The 12,917-nt window shown below is 44.9% G+C and overlaps 1 protein-coding gene across 2 annotated transcripts in view; it reads right to left on the minus strand.

Annotated features, from left to right (window-relative positions):
- The window catches only part of ADGRD1 (adhesion G protein-coupled receptor D1), a 1,635,406-nt gene that overhangs the window by 1,427,987 nt on the left and 194,502 nt on the right, over positions 1-12,917 (minus strand). The window lies entirely within an intron of this gene.

Below are 12,917 nucleotides of genomic sequence, written 5' to 3' on the forward strand. Positions count from 1 at the left end.
GGCTGGCAGACTTGAACTGTGACATTTTTCGTTGAACTTTTCTGGCATCAAGAACTTTGCCAGCAAGAAGAAGGACAATGAAGAACAAGTCAAGACCGGTTTCAGCTTCCTCCTGCACCCCTGCTGAAAAGATAATCGATTTAGAGACTGTAAATTTAGGAAAAAAGCATGGTAAAAGGAATAAGGTACTGATTTGGACATTGGTCCTATGTTTTTTAAGTATGGTAGTACCAACAATAACAGCCATTACACTATGATTGCTGGAGTACGTACACCCATTAGAAACACTTTTGCCAAAAGCAGCTACTGAAAGCCCGGTTCATGTAATCACTGGTACTTTGCCCCCAATGGAAGAGAGACATAGAGAAGGATACGGCAACAATACATTGTTGCTCATCATGAATATGACCCATGCGGTTTTAAAGAAAAAAGATTGCTGGGTTTGAGCCCATTTACCGCAGCACGGAGGGAAAGGGATAGGCTGGTATGTACAACCATTGCCATTGATTTATTCATGTGAAGTAACATTAAGTGCAATGTTCTTTGGGAAATGGAAAAAGAGTAATACGGGCAGGTAGATGAGACCAATATGAATGAATTTGAGGAAGTAATAATGAGACCTGTGGGTTGTTCCATGTTCCAAAAAGCTTTCGTGTTTGCACTAGAACCCATGAGAAAGAATACACGAAAAATAACAAGACTAGATAGATTACATAGGCAGAATAGACCAACCCCGCCAGCAGAAAGAACATCAATAATGACAGTTCGGATGAGGGATGAATGGAACAAAGATGCTGTGCCCCCTGCCTATACAGTGGATCACAGCCCCAAAACTGCTCCCCTATGCCTGCAGAAAAAGGGTTCCTATAAAGTAGGAACTGCCTGAACACAGTGGTTTTAAAGCACGAAATAGAACCCGTGTTCGTAGGGGACCCTGTTTACTTTATATGTGGAGAAAAAGCATATCCATGGTTACCTAGGAACTGGGGAGGTACATGCTACCTAGGTCTACTGCTTCCAGGAGTGTTCCTCTTGTAGACAGCAGAAGTAGCCAGACGAACAAAAGGTAGAACTCAAAGGAGTAGTGAGGATGGAATGATAGCAATGGATATAGCCAAATCATTTATACCGTTCTTATCCCAAATAGAAAATTCTTACAATATAAGAAAACTGTCTGGAATATTACAAAAAAACAATAGATTCCACAACGGATATTTTATTGAATATGACGTTAGAAGAAAAAGGAATAAGACTGATGGCACTACAAAACAGGATGGCTCTCGATATAATATTAGTTGATCGTGGGGGAGTTTGCAAGCTCGTAAAAACTGCATGCTGTGTGTATATAGATGACTACTCCCCTACAATATTTAAAGCGATCCGGAAATTACATGTCATAAGTTCCACAATCTCTACTGAAGCAGGGGGTTGGGGGATAGGATCCTGGTTTTGGGGATTATTGTGGTCTTGGGGATGGAAGTTCATTTCGATACTAATGATGGTACTCGGGATATTCATAACATGTTGCTGTTGTATACAATGCTTACCAATAGTGTGCACTGAAATAACTGATGGATGTACTAAGGGATGTTTGCACATGGTGTCGAGAGGAAAACAAACGCATGGCCAGAATAACAGAGACACTGAGGAAACAAAAATAGTAAAACAATTCATGGCGATAGACATTAATGATGAAGATGATTCAGATGTAGATATCCCAGACTCCTTCTCAGAAGAGGAGGATACAATGAATAAATAAGACGTTTGGCACACGGCCAAAAGGAGGGTTTGTCACTCTGGAAAAATGAATACCCTTCATTTGAATGATAGAAGTAACTTGATGGCCGTGGGCCAACCGTTTTATGCACCGAATTATAGAAATGTAAACTGCTATGCTTGACCAAGGAGCGGCCATTTTAAATGTAGCAAGAATCGCCATTTTGCTTGTTAACCATTGCTCATTGCCTTCTGTCTAAAAACTGCTTTGCAGCTTACAATTCTTGCGGATTCTGCTTACTCTGCTCAACTGTTAACATTGTTTTCTGAATATGAAAGTGCAAGGTCGCGGGACTGAAGAGTTTGCTGAAACTCCTCATGAGTAGCCCAGAGAGGAATGCCCATGCTCCCTCTCTGTAGCCTTGGGAGGAAGCTGCAGGGCATTTAATCACTTCACAGCTGCCAGCCAGTCTCGTACGATGGTAGAATATGTTATAATAATACAGTTAAAGGCTTGAATTATGCTTTTCTTATGGCCCCCCTTCGCAAAACCCTTTAGAACGTGTCGGCTCCCAGGACACGAATAGTACCTCATAGATAGCAAAGCTTGGAATGTGGCTCTTCCCCCGTGTGCAGCTTGCTTCCAAGAACAGAACCACTGTGTTCTAAAAGATGCCTCCGCACTTTCTAAATTGCACATTGTTACTAGAATAGACATCGAAAGCATTATAATCGTCATACTCGTCGGATATGTCCATCGTCATCCCGAGTTTAAAGGACCTTAATAAAGAGGGGTGTTGAACATGACTTTGCTGATTGTATGACATGCATTTTGTACATATGTAACTGATGTATGTAATTCGCTCTCTTGCGTCCCTTGAGGTCCAGGAAACTCACGTCGCGGGGCGTGAGACCAGAATTGGCCAATTGGGACTATTTTTGCTTGCAATAAACCCTAGCATTGGGAATTTGAACCTCGTGTCTGGCGCATCTTTTCGTGTATGGTCATTGCCTTGTTTCCATATCGCGAGGGACCCCTACGGGCCCCTTTCAGTATAAACTGGCCATCAATGCTAGCAGATGAACAGCGCCTAAAAATGCCTAATACTTAAACACATGCCAAAACTGTTGGCTTTACCAATTTATTTATTTTATTTATTTATTTATTTGCAATGCGCCGAAAGCCCTCAGGCATCAGTGCCCAACATCAACACGAGAGGACAACAAATGGACGGGACAGTGGACAACAAGAAGTCCACCCTAGAGATGCTTGGACCAATGCTTGTTTTTAACAGGACTTCAGTGAAGGCCCCACATAGTTCTTATCAACATTGAGTGGCTTGTAGATAGGTATTATGTAGGCATTTGCCAGGCGCTGCTATTATATGCCCAGGTACTCACGCCATTTTGCAGATGCTACCATCGATGGCCAGGCAGTACCATTGCAGCAGTGCCCGGCAAATGCCTATCCCACAACAGCCGAACTTGTTGACGTTGCCAATGTTTGCTGTTCGTACAGTGGATGTTCCTTCTCTAAACAGTGCTGCCCCTTGTCCCTGGCGCCCGAGAGTGCCATGCTGTAGCTGCAGGGGTGATTGAGGAGGTGAGGCAGTGGTGAGCAGATTACTGCAGACCCACTGCCCAAGTACCCAAGGGGGAGGTTTTTGACAACATGTGATGCGAATTGTGCATTTTAGGGAATATTTATTCAGCAACACTGGTCAAAACTATTAGCCGCATAATGAAGTAACTCATCATACTGTCCCACATTGGCAAAAGAGTGGCCCACTCTGACCCAAAAAACTGGCAGACCCCAGCATTTTGATTTTTGGTTAGGCCAGCCCGAGCCTGCATGAAGGCAAGGCCCGCCCTTACTGCCCCAGGACCTAAGCATCAGTTCTGACCACAACTCAACTATGTTGGTCCTCTTCCTGGCAGTACTGGTGGAACTGCTGATCTTATGCACATTATGAATAACAATGCATGACTCTGTCAAAGAAGACTACAAGCACGTGACATTATGACACGTGATCAGGCAAGCTCTTCTGGGGCGTGTCTACGTTCTAAACGTCGAAGAACGCATTGGCTTGAAATAACCAACTAGCCTTGGCTTTTTCAGACTCACATCATATTTTAAAACTGTACAGAAATGCAAAACGGAATGTGCTAACAATGGAAGGAACATGATTTGAGAGCCCTGTGTCTGCATGTTGACATGAAACAAGCATGTGAATGAAGGAGCACTGCGAACATTGAGCATGAAGAGAGCATTGGGCAGTGGTTAGCATTACAATGCTCAATCTATGCAGCTATTTCGCCTTTACTTTTACCGAGGTCTGTATAGGACCCGTTCAGCAGCACGAGTGCACTACTGTGCAGAAAAAGACCGGCAGGTCGACCCGGGGAAAGGAGGCTAATTATCTTAACTGCCATGGTTTACGCCTAATCCCCCAGTGCCAAGACCTTTTTTGGTGATTTTGGTATTTCGCCATTCAATGCCTTCTAACGTTTTCTCTTTCTTTAACCCCTTAAGTGCCAAGGAAGAGGTATCTCGACCATGGCAACAGGGAGGTAATCCCAGGGATGAAATACCTCGCCCTTTGCATTTAAGGGGTTAAGAGGGTTTATCATATGCAGCTAAGTTCACATGTATGAAGACGTCCGGAGATATTTGTGGCTACTGCATGCATATGTTTGAACTCTGGAGCCGCCATCTGGCAGCCGATAAAATGAGGACCATGTAGATGGTAAAAGTAACGTCTTATTTACAATGGAATGAAGAGGGGCTCCAAAAGCGCAAAGTTTGGCCTGGTTGCGCAAGCATGCAAAATGAAACACTTCAATAAAATAACCATATCTCTCTTAGTTTTATGGAGACCAATGCCTGAGGCCCACTTGCAGGTGGTGCAGACCTACCCTGCAGAAAAACAGAAGTGCATAATCAAACAGAAACTTGTCAGGGCTGCCGCAAGCGAAGGAACGTCAGGGCGGCTCCGGCTGCAGCCACTCTGCAGGCTCACATGGGTTTTCATATTGGGCCATCAAGCACACACTAGGCAGTATAGTCACTGGTGGAGGATCATGGGAGAGGTAGTCCAAAACATCTGGAGTGCCACATAATGAGTAACCGTGCAGGCGCCGCAGCAAGCGAGAACAAACATTGCTGCTCTGACACCTAATAGGAGAAGACTCACACAACCTGTTTAAATTATGTGCGATGCAGTTGAAGAAGACGGTGACTGTCCCGGTGTATTCAGGCCTCACTGAACATGCTCTCCTTCAAGTCAACCCCAGCTGCAAACAAATACATTTGAAGCAAGGCATTCAACTAAGAAAGCAAATGGGCTTTCACACAGGCATCCGTTTCAAAACTCCCAGAATAAAATGAATTATGGCTGCAACTGAAAGTGACTATATGGTGGGACATGTTGGGAGAGCCTTGGATGTCCCTGCCAAAACCACCAGGAATAGCACAACTCCACAAGGATAGACTCTGTTGTTAAAAAACTTAATTAGTATTAGTAAGAAATACCTGATGCCGTTTAGGATTAATCTGCATCCTTTGATGCAAAGAAGAAAGCAATAGCTACTATTTCTTACCCCACCAATAAAAAGGATCTACTGAAGTAGAGGTGGTCTGCAGACGGAATTAAGACTCCCCAATTGTTTAAAGCTACACGTCCAATACAGGACATTTCCACGTGCTGGACCAGTCACACCCAACAACTAGTGAACAAGACTTCAGCGAAAGAAGATTGTTGGTTTTTACCTTTACTCTAGCCAATGTGACATCTCCTGACGAATGTCCCATACCAATTTAGAGGACAGAAACATGTGGAGCCCCTATTTCTGGTGAAGGTTGGTCTAGAATTTGATATTAATACTAATTAAGTGTTTTAACAACAGAAAGATAGCCACCTACCTTAATGCTGTTCAACAATTAACTGAGAGCATTGATTACCCAGTCTTCAACCCCAAAGGCATTTTTGTCACCTAGACTATTGTGCTATTTTATATACCTTTTTAAAAGTGGTTTATGAACTATTTGTATTGTGTTTCTCCTGATGAGATTTTTTATGATGTTTTCAAATAAACTGTAGAATTGATTTGGATTTGCATTGAGGTTTAACTGTTGATAATTCTTGTTCTACCTTTTGTCTATAGATTGTTTAAATTCTCCCAAAACCAATCACTTGAGTGATTATTTGGATTTTCCCTTTGGTACTAGAGCAGATTAGCTCCATATCTGCATGCCCGTACGTGGACAGTCTCGAAAACCTTAGTGAGGATAGCGATATGAAAATAACCCATGCAATTACCTAATATATGCAGGGTAAGTCCCTGAAATCAAACCACAGGGTGTCCCTCTTTCCTAAAACCAAGTACAAAAATAGGGATTGGACATCAATGGTTGAGGAAAGGACCCTATAAATGTGGCAAATGTAGCATGTGCAGACTAGTGAGTATACAGCCATTCTGTGGGGAATCCTTGTGTGTTCACCTTTGCACCAATAACCAATTATTCAGAGATGTTTTTCCACTAACCTCTCCAAATCATATTTCAAGGCAATGTACTGAGACCCCGAACCCACATAGAAAAATGGGTGCTGCAAGGCTACAGTTGCACAGTTATCTCTTTCCAAATGGTTCTGACATTCTCTTAAAGTAGGTGAGGCAAAAATTAATTATAGGAAGTGGACGAAACTGAAGCTTGCACACTACTTGGCAGTAATTCAGTTAGTAGCGAAGGAAAATTAACCGATACAAGTTTATGCACAAAACTGAGCGTAAGGCCCTTTGGGTAACATGCATGCAATGGATGGGAAGGCAGAATGACCCTGACACCAAATAATCAAACCAACTCAGGAAAATGGCAAAGTGTACTGTTTTAATATCAATTGTCTAAAACAGGGAGTTACAAGGACGTTCGCTCGAGTTCTCTCGATAAATATCACATAAAAACACATTTATATGCTAGACATTTGTCATAAGTGACGTCATAGTACGTGGCAAATCAGAAAAACCTATGAGGTGTTGTGATAGGCTCATGGGGAACTTCTAAGTATACTTTCTATAAGCTAATATCAAGAATAGATAACCAATCTTGGCTGCCTTCAGATTTGACACCAGGCCAGACAGCCTCACCATTCGTATCCACGATCTCAGCTAATTCTTGCTGCGACACAGCTCTCAGCCTCTCCATGGGTCTGGACTTACTAAATTCATGACATCGATGTCCAGCTTCTATACAATGACGGCTCCGTCTGCAGTCTATTCACTACGTATAGCCAGCTTCTATGATCACTTATCCTACTTGTGTTGCTGCATCTGTACAGTTATTCATCCAGAACAGGACTGCAAGACTTGTCCTTGGCTTCAAGCCCAGGGATCGTATCTCTCCAGGACTGAAATCTCTGTATTGGCTCCCAGTGGCTGCAAGGATTAATTTCAAAACTCTCTGCGTTGTCCACAAGGCTTTCTGGGGCCTGGGGCCGCAATACCTTCAACACTCTCTTCCCAAAATCATCCTACTCAAGCTCTTCGCTCATCTGCCTCCAACTCCCTCAGGGTCAGTCGCTTATCCAAGCAACGAGTTGCTGGTAGATCTCTCTCTTCTGCAGGGGCCTCCCTCTGGAACAGCCTTCCTGCCTCCCGGAAACTTGAGGAGAACCATCTCCGGTTCCGGAAGCACCTCAAAACCTTCCTCTTTGCTTCTGCTTTCTCTCCCGCTCTCCCCTGCTGAATTCCGGCTTTAATTGCACTGGCTACCTGACCATCCTTCTGATCTCGGGCCCCCCTTTTGATCTCGGGCCGTGCCCCCACCAATTGCACACCTGAACTGCCTCCCTGGCAAACCCTGCACCTGGGGACTGTTGTTCTGTATCCCTACAGCCCCCCTACCAGCACTTAAGTCTGCGCTTACCTGCACTTGCCACCATCCGGCCGTTCTATTATGTTATTTATTCTATTATCCCATGTACTGCACTTTCCCCCTCCTTTCCCCTGCACTTATCCCTTTCCCCCTTCCCATGCACTTGCGCGATCTGAATGACACCTGGCCTAGTAGGAACGCTGTCTCTGTCTTCCCTCTGTTTCCCCCATTGCCTCGTCGTGCCTTGAAACACTTGTGTACAGGCGCATTTACAAATGCCATATCATATCATATCATTGAGCACCTTGCATTTTCAGCAGAGCGTCACACACATGCAATCTTCTTCTTGCATATGAAAGTTTACTTGATTCTAAATTTCATCAGTTTCTATAAGATGCACGCTTTCTCTTCAGCCAGTATTCTCAGTGCGTCACATTCGTCTCTTGTGATGTCACCAGCTCCTCTTTTGCTCTTTTTCATATTCTTTCGGGGAGTTCCTCCCTCAGACTGTCGTCTCTTCGGGAATACATCTGGTAGGGTTTTCTCAGGTGGTGTCTTCTTTCGAATATTCACTGTGGTATGGCCACAACTGCTGGCATCAAGCATGGCACAATCGCAGGCTTCCAACATACAGGAGGTAGTAGGGCGGGACTTCCGGCAGAGGCATGCAGCTGCTCCTCTATAAAACCCTCATGCCTAAACAAGGCCACAGAACAACTGCAGCCACAACAACAATATCCTATCACTGAGAACCAGGCTTGTGAGAGGGAGTTATGCTGCTCCATTGAACCAGAATTGACATATTAGCATCCCTCATGATCAGGCTATTAACAATGCCTCACAAAGAGCAACAAGTGGTCGTGGAGATGGAGGCCAGGCCAAGGTTATCTACCCCAGTCTGATATGCAAGGCTACCAACACCGTGGACTAGTCCTTGCCAAACCACAAAGTGCAATAGCAGCTGGAGCATTCCAAGTGCCAAATGGGATTACCAAATAAAAAATCTCAGGCCCAAATCAACCAGACAGACTCAAATAATATGGCAAAATACTACTTTATTATCAGTTCAATAAAGTAGGGAAACCTGGCGAACAAACAGATTGTAGCTCACACACTCCCAAAGCATTTCAATCACGCAAAAGGCTTTATACCTTGATGTACGTCAGCTACCACGTCATCCTGCGTAGCAAACAGTAAAAACCTATGAGGCGGTGGTAGGGACGCCTTGATTAACCTCTAACTACGTAAAATACAGATAATAGCATGTCATTTTGCATTTGCTCAGGACGTGCAGATGCATTCCTCAAAACACAATGGGGGCATGAATGGCAAATGAGTGGAACTCCCACAAAATCAGTTTGACGGATAATGGAGTACCAATTGCATGAGGGCATTAAAGGGGAAGGAGCAGGGCACTGTTGAAGTCAATGGGACCAGTGGTGGGGTGGGGAACTTGAATGGGGGCATGAATGGCAAACGAGCGGGACTCCCACGAAATCAGTGTGGCGGATAATGGGGTGCCACTTGCATGAGGGCATTCATGGGGAAGGAATGGGTCTCCATTTAAGTCAATGGGACCAGTGATAAGTAAGGAGTGCAACTCTAGTGTACGAGACCGATTATGGGTTAGGAGAGTGACTCCATTGACATGAATGAAACCAATAATGAGGTTGGGCGAGACTCAATTAAAGTCAACATGACCAGTGATGGGGGAGGTCTGCAACTCCATTGAAGTGTATGAGACCATTGATGGGGTAGGAGAGTGACTGGAGTCTTACGGACTCCGACCAGAGCAGGGTAAGAAACACAATGGGGCAAAAACTAGGAATATTTTCCAGTTGTTCTGTGTTTACACCTTGCCAAGTGCAACTGGCCCTGTGGTCACAGGCGAGCGCTGTCCCCCCCAATTCAGAGCGATTGCCGCCACCCCCCCACTTCACATGCATAAAGTCACGAGCGCTATTTTTCTCCCCTAATCTGCATGAGAGGGACGGAGCCCTCACCGTTCCGGCGGGCTCTGGACAAGAAAGTGCCAAATCCATGAGAAATCACTGTATCTCTTGACTTTCCCAGAAAACCACGCTTTGAACCAAGGATGCCCCGGGGGAAAGGTTGCCAACAAACGATTTTGTCCCCATCTGTTGTCCCAAAGATTCAATGTACAATTTTACTTTTGCACTTATTTCCTCCCAAACAAAAAAAGTCCCGGTTTAAACTTTTGATTATGATTATGAAAAATACCACACACAAAATGGGCACAGTCTCTGGTAAGGGCGACTCCATGTGGATGCCACAGTTTCCGGTAAAGGCAACCCCATGGTGACCTCTTGCGGATGCCACAGTCTATGGAAAGGGCGCTCCCCATGCGGATGCCACAGTCTCTGGTAAGGGCGACTCAGCGCGGATGCCACAGTCTCTGGTAAGGGCAACCCAGCGCGGATGCCACAGTCTCTGGTAAGGGCGAACCCGTGCGGATGCCACAGTCTCTGGTAAGGACAACCCCACACTGATGCCACAGTCTCTTGTACTGTCGACCCCATGCAGATGCCACAGTCTCTGGTAAGGGTGACCTCATGCAGATGCCACCGTTTCCGGTAAGGGCAACCCCATGCGGATGCCACAGTCTATGGTAAGGGTGACCCCATGCAGATGCCAATGACGCTGGTAAGGGGGACCCCATGCGATGCCACAGTTTCCAGTAACGCAAACCCCATGGTGACCCCATGCAGATGCCACAGTCTCTGGTAAGTGTAACCCCATGCGGATGCCACAGTGCTATTGGGGGCTCAAATGGAAATGGGGACGTACCGGCTCCCCCAAAAGGGAATTACCGGGCCCTCTGAGGTCGGAATGGCCCGGTAAATCCCCTTTTGTGGGACCTGGAGCGGGACCCGAGTTTGGGGGGAGCCATGCCCTTGTTAAGTGCATGGCTACCTCCAAACTCGTAATGAGGCCCAGTGCCCCTATATATTCTGGGCTTTTAAAAGACGTACAAAATGAGGTTTCCTACATAGCATCTAAAAGTGTTTTGGAAGCCCTGTGTAAAGGTTGTATCATTGTAGAAGGGAATCTAGTACTTTGTGATGTATAATTAGAAGTGATCCCCTGGAGAGCATCATGGCAGGAGGACCGTCTCCTGGACTGTGGGTTTGCTGGAAGCTTTGGATTCTCCACTTGAAATGTGCAGTAAGAAGTCATCTGATTGGTGTCTGCCGTAGTCAATAAAGTAATTGAAATCTATTCCTTAATGAACAACGTGAACCTGGGTGATGTGAGGATGAATATAGTGAGTGCGGTAGACAACACTGTCCCACTAGTCCAAAAACAACAGGTATGCTGAGAAGGCCTAGCCTTTATAATTATTTGAAACAGGTCCAACATCCTGGAGGAGGAAGTAAAGCAGTGCCTTAGACCAAGACAGGAAGCAATAGTTTGTCACAGAAGAGCGCCAGGGGACCACTCTGGTGGTGATAGTGCGCGGTACAAAAACCTTTAACATTAACATTAACAGATAGAATACAACATTGTAGACATAAATCAGCCTGTGTATGTTGCTGCATTTTTTATGTGAAATGCAGTTGCAGTGAATTGTTTTGTTTTAAACTTGGAAACTGCTTCACCTTTTGATTTTAGGGATGATGTGGGTTTAAAAGCCTAATTAACTGCTGTGGATTTTTTTATTACATTTTCTGTGAAACCCTTTATGTCAAGTTGTTACGTGTGTGAGAAAAGCAAGTACTTTAAAATAATTTAGATTGAGATGTAGCTGCGGGCATAATGTACTTCAAGTGAGGAATCGCCTGTGACATTATGTTGAAGCCATTTTATTTCATCAAAAGAAATTCTTGTTTCAAACCAGCGAGTCTGAAAATGCGAGGGTCGGATTGTTACATGCCAAATCCGTACACAGAGAGTTGTCTTAGGCTTGAAAGGGAAACGCAACATAGATACAAGTTAATCGGGGACATTTTGTTTGGGGGTGTGTTAAAAGCTTCCTTGAGCGGGGTGTTGCCCAATTGATATTATAAATTAACCAGCAGAAGACAAACATTAAAGGTGATATAATGTGTAAAGGACTTCACAGTAGAGGCCCTGTCTGATTGGACTATAATTACCCACCAAATAAAGGCCCAGTCCAAGATTCAGACAGCAGAAGGGAGCGATATCCCTGCTTCTTTTTGTGGCTGCTTCCAAGCCTGTGTGCTAGTCCCAGCAACCGGTATCTTTTTGTTTTCTGTCCTGCGCCCCCTCGTCCTGTGCCCCCTCCTCGATAACCACGAGCGGTTCACACCCTGATGTCATGCCCATACAGATTACATGTTCTTTGTCTGAATAGATATGATTGGTTATTTATAACGCGCTTAATACCCAGAGGTTTCTAAGCGCGGACCCGGTGATCGAACCTGTGTTGCTCTGTGTTGTCTTGCTTCTAAGGCGAGCACGTTGCCCCTGAGCTATCCTCCCGAGCCTAGTTACGGGGCCACTCTGTGACTTCCATTCCTAGGAAGGCTTTGCCCTCAGTGAATCTCAATTGAAATGGAATCCATGATGTGCACGCAAGTGGCGGGTGGCGCGACGTACTCTTGAATTACGTTAGCCACAAAAGACACCACACTGTGGGTACATATTTGCTCTGTGCAATGGCTTGTGCTTATTTCACGGCCCTCCAAATATCTCCCATGTTTGCCTTGTATTATGTTATGCAATGTGTTACTTTAGTAAAGCTATAACAATGTTCAAAGACACCACCGCAGTAGCTTCACAGCATCGAGGCATCATCAGATATTGGCCTATTATTTATTTATTTATTTATTTAATTTATTTATTTATTTTATTTATTTATTGCATATATACAGCGCACACAAGCCCTCAGGCATCAGGCCGCTACATCCAGTTACAGGACTCCCATTAGCTGGGGAAGTTCTCAGTACAAGATTACACAGTGGTACTTAAGTACTGTGCCCCTGTCAGAGGAAGCCAGACTGTAGTCTATGAAGGAAAAGGGAAAAGAGGGTAAAGGTGGCGTAAAATGGGTATGGAGTTAGCCGAGCAGAGAGAACTTTGGAGAGAGATGTACAGGGATTAAGGCAAGTGAATGCTTGTGAACTTTCGTGTGAATGTTGACCCAGTGGGCAGATCGGAGGAAGACTGCAGAGGAGGGCAAGTTATAATGTGTCTGTTCTAGTGAGGCAGCTTTCTATAAAGGCAGTTTCCGAGTGATAATGTCCTACTTCTAAGTGGCGTGTCATTGTGTGATGGGCCCAAGCAGACCATGTAGAGTGGAGGCTAATTTGTGTGATCTGTGTTTGTGTGGGCTCCTGTGTCATGA

Source organism: Ambystoma mexicanum, chromosome 10, assembly GCF_040938575.1.
Source record: "Ambystoma mexicanum isolate Mex_15411 chromosome 10, UKY_AmexF1_1, whole genome shotgun sequence".
Lineage (NCBI taxonomy): Eukaryota > Metazoa > Chordata > Amphibia > Caudata > Ambystomatidae > Ambystoma > Ambystoma mexicanum.